Below are 7,872 nucleotides of genomic sequence, written 5' to 3'. Positions count from 1 at the left end.
GAAGACAGGATACTGGACTAGATGGACCTTTGGTCTGACCCAGTGTCACCGTTCTTATATTCCATGACACTTTTTAGATATGGGTTATGACATCAGTGAGTTGGGGTACACTGAACTGGTCTGACCCAGTATGGCTGTTTTTATGTTATGTTCTGGTGCAGCTCTACTAGTTTCAGTTTAGTACAAAAGGGCTGAATTTGTCCTTCTCTGTTTATCAGTCAGCACAGACATAGCCTCTGATCAGCCCTGTTCAGCTCTTTCTTTCCATCCTTTTCAAACACTTTTCCTAGTTGCAAAAGCTCTGCGTCTGGCACCTACTCTTGACTTCCAGCTGCCCTGCTGTTGCCTCTCCTGGATGGAGACATGCAACTCTCTCCCTTCTGAGCAGGGTATTTCCAGGTTGCATAGTTCCCTGACTATAGTGTGATTTTCCCCAGCAAAGTCAGATTATATAAGCAGACCTGCTTGCTTTCTCTTCAAAGACAGTGTAATTGCCACAGGTATAAGTTATCACTCAGCTCTTTCTAAGTAAGCACATTTTATTCTTAAGGTAAAAGCATTACAGAGAAAACATTAAAAACAATAAAAGAACCTACACCCATGCTAGTAAACTTACCAGAGATCACCCTACTCCAGCATGGGTTGTCAGGTAAGCAGTCCTTCAACACCCCACACGGGGGGCTCTTTTTATGATCACATATTCGTTACAACCTCAGCTCAGTACTAGCACCCTCATGGAAGTTTAGTTTGTCCTTTATAGAGTTGGGGGTCTCTGCTCTGGAGTTTTCAGGAGCATGAAACCAGTAGACAATGGGTCTCTCGCCTCAGGGTGTAGCTTCAAAAGGCTGGCTTCAGAGGGGAGAATTTGAATTTCCCTCCTCCCAAGTACTTACTCGGAAACCCACTTTGCATGTGTTGTTCCCAAACAGTTCTTTGATGTTCATAATACTTCTCAGAGATTGTATTAATCATGTGTTCCTAAGAAAAGTTACATACAATTGCACACAAACAATTGCATTTTTAATACAATGGACCTCAAAGGTGTTGAACATTTCAATAAGGTTTACCCTGGATACTGCAGAAAATTGCGCTCTGTCACACCAGCATCATGTGGCCACATGTAATTATTCTCTGCCAGCTATCCTGTCATGTACTTTGTCGGACTAGAGGGGAATTTCCCTATGGTTGCTTGGTGCCTCCTTCTTTGTGTATAGATGTTTTTAATACATCAGGAAAATCACTTGACTGTGTTGTACTTTATTTCTATAGCACCTAAAGGGAGCTGGGAACTTTACAGAACATAGAAAAGCCAAGGTCCCTGTCTCAAAGCACTTACACTCTAAGTTTAGACATAGGGCCAGATTGTCAACTGGTGAAAATGGGCATAGTTCTATTGACTTCAAAGAGCTACTCTGATTTACACCAGCTGAGGATCTGCCATAACATTCAGACACAAAATAACATTTAGACAGAATATCATCAGTGAGTAGGTGGAGCAAGGAGCAAAGGAGGAGAAATTGGGGGTGGGCAGAAGGTGAAGGGATGAGATGAGAGAGGAAAAGGGTAAATGACATATGGTGTGATGGGGCAGAGGTGAGGGTGCAAGCAGCAAGTGAGTCCAGGTGACTTTGGCAAAGTGAAAGTGCCCAGTTGTAGGTGAAATATGGTAATGAGGTGATGTCACAGGTGAAAACCAGAATTAGGACAGTGAGGATGTATCTGGGCTGATGAAGTTGTGAAGGCACCAGATGAAGGTGGTGGTGGTCTGAGGGAGTCAGTGTTAGCAGCTGCAGTCTACACTACAGACTTCTGCCAGCGCAGCTATGTAAGTCAGGGGTATGAAGAGTATGTTCCCTGACTGATGTAGCTGTGCCGGCAGAAATCCTGAGCATTGATCCAACTGTACTGACTAAGCTGCACTTTTACTGGTCTAGTTTCTTGTGTTCATGGGGAAGTGGCTTTACTTTACTGCAGCTTTGCTGGTATAAGCTGTGTCCACACTAGAAGTGCTTTGCTGGTACAGTACACTAGTATTCCTATATCGGCTAAGCACATCTGGTATAGACATGGCCATTGAAAGTGGTCCCTAGACTCTTGCTTTCAGATCCTGTTCCTTGGGCCCTGAAACCAAGGGGAGAGGATGCTGGGGAACTTAAATGAATTCACGTGTTGCCAATCAGTGACCTTATCTTTCTAGAAGACAATGACTTGCTGGGTATTGTTGTTGTCATAATCTTTGAAAGTTTTGACAGAAATGTGCTTGAAATGCTGGTAAATATAATGATAAACCAGTGGAAGGTATTTAACATTTACTACTAATATTAGCACAGCTAAATTGTTTGCAAAGTGTATGGAGGGAAAAGAAAGATGAGCAAGAAGAAAAGAAAAGCTGTGTAAGAGGTGTGGGTGATAATACAGATAAGAGAGGAATGGTCCCCAGTTACAATCAAATTGTTCTTTGTTACCTTGTAATGGATGATATGCATTACTTTACACTACAAGGCTGTTGCTGTTAGCCGCGGGATCTATTCTTGTATGTGAGGCCTTGAATCTGATTTCCAAAATATCTTAATTACTTTCCAGCTTAGCCAAGATCCTGGAATGTTTCTGTTGGAATTGTCTGCGACAGGTTTTCTCTTTCTTGGCAATTCATTCCCACTTTTGTGCAGAATTTATTTATTTAAGGGTTTAGTCCTGCAATCCTTTAGTACCTTTTTTTACTCCAGTGGCAATTCTGCATACAGATAGCTTGTGAGATCAGGCCCTTGACTCTGACTGAGATCAAATCTATGAAATGAAGGCCAAGTAGGGGATTTAGACACATTTCCCATTAAAATTAAAGGAAGATGTACATCTAAATTCTCTGGACCGCTGTGAAAAACGTAATTAATATTTCTGGCCACTTTTGCTGTGATAGAATGGAGATGAAAAGCAAGGATTGGGAGAAAGGTATTGATATCTGTTGGTTAGCTGAATTCTCTCATGCTAGCCGCTGCCCACAGTGACTGTGCTGAAAGGGAGAAGCCATGGCTGAGCATGTGGTCTGATGCTGAGGTGGCAAGTAAGGGTAGTTTCCATACAGGTTTTGCTGTAATTGGAAAATGGATCCACTGTAATCAATCAAATATATAACCCACAGGCTGACAGCTCAGTCTATTACCTTTCTTAAATGCTGCATTTCTACAAGATAATTATTGTAATGGAGAGAGAATTCTATTTTTGAATAGTGCAAAGACTTTTTATCTGATAGTGTAGGTGTGACTTTTAAAAATCTTTGCCATATAATTGATCAGTTAACATCTCTGTGAGATTGAGTTCCCAGTAAACAATCGGGGTTAAAATCTATCATGTCAACCCCTTTGAACTATTTAGATCCATTAGACAAGGTTGTCCATGCTTGCTTTTATTATTTACTCTGGCAATACAGTGTTAGGCTGTCTAGATAAGAAATAACCCTGGAGTTCAAGGTATCCCAGCAGGAAATGTGGTGGATATAATTTCATTATAAATAGGGTAGAAAACATATTACTCTATTTCCTGAACCTCCTGTGGTCCATTGGGAAAACCCTGGAATTGACTGAGGAAATTGGTTCCTTCTGTGGGCTTAAAAATCTTGGATTAAGTTTAAATTATTAATTGTGAGTCCTGAGAGGCTGGCTCAAGCAAGGCAATATCCAAGTGAAGAAGAAACAGGTCAGGCCTGATTCCCTCTCACTTTCGTCAGCTATACGTGACAATCTTAGAGATGTTATGCAGAAAGAATTGGCAAGATTTAGGTATAGTATAGCTATAAGGACCTACAGAGAGATCCAAGTTGAAGATGAGGCCCAGTTGCAGGCCTGAGTGAAAGGCAGGATGGTGGTGTTGTCTAGAGTGTTTGAGAAAGGAGATAGTGGGGAGGGCTTGAGGGGGAAGATTAGATGCTCTGTTTTAGTCAATTTGTGCTTGAGCTGATGGCTTGACAGCCACAACAAGGAGATATCAGAGAGACAGGCCAAGATTTTAGTTTAGACAGGAGACCGGTTTGGATTAGAGAGGGAGATCTCATGACTTGTCAGCATAGAGATGGTTGTTGAATTTGTGTCCACAGGTGAGATTACCCAGAGATAAGGAGTAGAGGGAGAAGAGAAGGGGACCAAGGACAGAGCCCTGTGGAAGCCATGCAGAAAACTGCAGGGCAGATGAGCAGGATCCTTCAAAGGATATGCTGAAAGTGTGATTAGAGAGGTAGGAAGAGAACCAAGTGAGGACAGACTCACAGAAGCCTTGGGAGGACAAGATTTCAAGAAGAAACGCATGGTTGACTATGTCAAAGGAGATGGAAAGGTCAAGGAGGATGAGGATGGAGTAATGTTCTGCAATTTGGCTAAGAGGTCATTAGAGACTTTGATGAGAGCAGTTTCAGTGGAGTGCAAGGGGCGGAAGCTGGATTGGAGAGGATCTAGGTCAGCACTGGAGGAGAGGAACTGCAGACAGTAATTGTAAACTGTGCGTTTAATGAGCTCAGAGATGGAAGGGAGATGGGGCGGTAATTGGAGAGGCAAGTGGGGGTCGAGTGATTGGGGTTTTTTTGTTTTTTTTTAAGATGGGCAAAACTAAAGATGGGTATCCGTGACCAGGGAGAAGTAGGAGAGAGTTCTAGGCAAGGGAGGAGGAGAGGGAAGGGTAGCTAAAGACAGGGGGAAGGTCATGTTGTATTTTGTGGTATCTTTTCCACCTGTAGGAAACTGAAGAAGTCCCAAGATAGTTCGGCATGGGGACTCCTCCCCAAGTAGCAACCTCCCTAGCTACCCAGCAGGGAAAGATCCCCTTGTAACACTGCCTCACAGCAAGGGAGTGGGCAGGCCACAGAAACAAAAGTCATACTGAACTCTTACTGTCCAGAGCACTTTTTGCCCACAGATCTCAAAGATCATTACAAGGAAAAGCCAGCCTCATATTTTCCATTTTACAGAGAGGTCAAGCAGCTAGCTTGTCATGGCTCTCACAGCAGGTGAATAGCAGAGGCTGGGAGAGTTCTCTCATCTCCTGATTTCCCATCCTGTGCCTTATTCAGCAGGTCCCACTGACTCCTAACTACTGAGTACCTCCACAGCAGTAAAGGAGCAGTCTTGGAATGGCCCCTAAAGAATGTGGAAATGTCCCCAGCTGAACACAGGAGGATGGTGCAGAAATGGTGAAGCACTGGAATGCAGGCATAGGGTGTCTTGGTGAAGAGCCATTGAAACTGAGCAGGGAACACATTAACACTGACTCATGGGGTCAAGAAGGGTGAATCCGCATCATTGATTCCTGCAGACAGAATGGTAAGTAGCCTGTGTAGCTTTCCAGTGGGTAGGACAGTCAGAAACACTCCAGCAATGCCTTTCACACCCATTTGCATTGCTCTTCTGCCATATCCTATAGCCACTAATCTCCCAGTCTTGTGGGATCAACCTTCCCATGCTCAATCCCCAGAAATTCTTATAGAGCTCTGTCCTTTCCAAGCCCAACACAGGAAACAGTCCCCCACAACTTGCCACATCTGAGATGTTTTTTCCTCAAATTAATTCACATATGTATAAAGTGTTTGCCTTGTAAAGAAAGGATAAGCACTTCTGTTAGCTCACTCTGGGAACTGCACCCCCTCACCCCCCATTAGTGTTATCTACATAGCAGAAACTTTCTCCTAGTAAAAACCTACAAGCCATGGAGGAAAAATAAAACAGCTGCTTAAGGATGGGAGAAATTAACTGGTGCTCCCCACTCATCTCCAGGCCTTGTAGGATAACTCTCCTCCTAATCACCAGAGATCACACACCCTTTTGCAAAGTCTCCAAAGCTCTATCTTTTCCAAGACTTCTACTCAGGACTTTCACAGCCCATGCCATTTTTGAGACACAGCTCTTCTTTCTCCCAAAGTTCTTGATCTTCTCTACATTTTTGACTTGTAAGGAAGTGTATTGACTATACTGACTAAATGTTTCTTCAGGCTGCATCCAGCACTGGGGTTGTCTGCCTAGCTACACAGCTTAGAAACATCCCAGTGCTCACCAGTAGGGATTGGAAAAATGATCCACCACTGATTAGCTTGGACAAAGAATAAGCCTCAGTGCAACCCACAGACAATTTGGGTGAAGGAGGGAAGAACTCCTACCACTGCTCACCCTCAATTCTTCCATGCATAACTGATCCTCTGTCATTTTTATGAAATTGGCCCCCTTCTGTACCTCTGTCTAGGGCTTAACCCTTCGAAGCCCCTTGTTGAAGGAACAGGATTTACCATGGCTAAGATTGACTACTCCCACTTGGATCCTTGATGCCTTCTTCCCCTTAGGAAAAAGACAAGATGTTAGTGGCTACACTTCGTGATACAGCATGGCCAAAGGGCAGCAGGAGAGGGTTAGAAGGGAGCCTTATTCCCTATAAGGGGAAGAAAGTTTGCTATAGATTAGAGCACCTGAAGCCAATCACATGATAAAAACCCCTGCTTCAATCAGACGGTGTGGGAGTTGGAGCAGAGAGGATTGGTGTTGGAGCAGAGAACAGTTTGAAGGGAAGCAGAGGACAGTTTGGAGAAGTGCTTCAGTGAGCTAAGAAGTCCAAGACCCTAGGTAAAGGGGCACCTGCCTTGTGCAGAGGGAGGGGAGGAAGCCCCTCCCCCCCCCACAAGCTGAAGGGCAGGAGAGGGAAGTAGCCCAGGGGAAGGAAGTGTCAGTTCAAGTGGTTCACCACTATCCTCAGGGCCCCTAGGCTGGGACCTGGAGTAGAGGGTGGGCCCAGGTCCCTCCCTCTCCACTCCCCTCCTCTAGGACACTAGTGAGGCAGTTAACATTCCACTGCAGGGGCAAGAAATGGTGCCCTGAACCCCCCTCCCCCAAAGGAGAGAATTGGCGAGACCCATCAAAATAGTGCTGGCAATTTGCCACAACTTCTATTTTTAGATACTACACCCAAACCCCCAGCCTGCTCCTGCACCCTAACTTCCTCCCCAGCCTTAAGCTCCATCCTGCACCCTAAGTCCTGGCCAGACCCCACACCCCAACATTTTTTTATAAAGCGCTCTTATCCAAAGTGCTTTACAATAGTTAGCTAATGGTACAAACAATATTTGGAAAGATCATTACGTGGTCCACCGAGACCTTCAGTGATTTTCATGTGGTCTGTGGAAAAACAGGTTAGACTACAAAAACAATCAAGGTACTTCACTTTATTTTCATTTACTTCCTATTATTTATATGAGGAAGATGAAGAAAAAAAGAATGAAAACCGGGCAGTGGGGGGAGATAAGAGAGAATGTTCTTTCTCTTGGCTGGTCCTGTGGAAGAAACGAACTCCGCTCTCAGGTTAGAAGCAACAAAATCAGAGACCGCTTTAGTCAGGACATGCAATTGCAAGGGAAGAACACAGTTGACAGAGCATCTCTGCCTCAGTTTCTCCAAAGTACAAGCAAAATTACACAAGCATTTATACCTCTTTGTGACGTGCATTAATTAAAAACATCTGCATTTTATTTAGGCTATTTGCTATCCCAGTATTTTCTCACTTTCTCTTCTCAAACATTGTTATCTCAAGGCTAGGTCACACTGACTATTCTGCTGTTTTCCACTGGCTTCTGACGTGAGCCCTGCTTCTACAGGTCTTGCAATATCACAGCTAAGACTTGACAGAACAGTTGCTCTGTCTCTGACACTTAAATGGCTGCACTTAAACCCTCTCTTTCTTTCCCTGCTTCCACAGTCCCAAGGAGGGGCCACAAGAATGAAGCTGAGCACAGGGCCCCACTAACTCTAAATCTGTCACTGACCCCTTGGGTCCATGCTGGAGTGGCTAGCTTGTGGACTTCCCAGGCCACATTGTCCACACTGCTATTTTTAGTATACTAGCTCGAGC

At 44.3% G+C, this 7,872-nt stretch overlaps 1 long non-coding RNA gene across 2 annotated transcripts; it reads left to right on the top strand.

The window, feature by feature from the left end:
• Nucleotides 1-1,740: 1,740 nt before the first annotated feature.
• LOC120396026 lies at nucleotides 1,741-7,438 on the top strand. 2 transcript variants are annotated; one of them, XR_005592931.1, is made up of 4 exons: nucleotides 1,768-1,825; nucleotides 4,091-4,445; nucleotides 5,057-5,306; nucleotides 7,223-7,438. It is a non-coding gene; the product is annotated as an uncharacterized LOC120396026 (long non-coding RNA). The 2 variants fall into 2 exon arrangements; XR_005592932.1 differs by lacking the exon at nucleotides 4,091-4,445 and having other exon boundaries at nucleotides 1,741-1,825.
• Nucleotides 7,439-7,872: the final 434 nt, after the last annotated feature.

Source organism: Mauremys reevesii, linkage group 1, assembly GCF_016161935.1.
Source record: "Mauremys reevesii isolate NIE-2019 linkage group 1, ASM1616193v1, whole genome shotgun sequence".
In the NCBI taxonomy this organism is placed as follows: Eukaryota; Metazoa; Chordata; order Testudines; family Geoemydidae; genus Mauremys; species Mauremys reevesii.
Note: the sequence above shows the minus strand (reverse complement) of the source record. Positions and strands in the feature narration are given on the sequence as shown.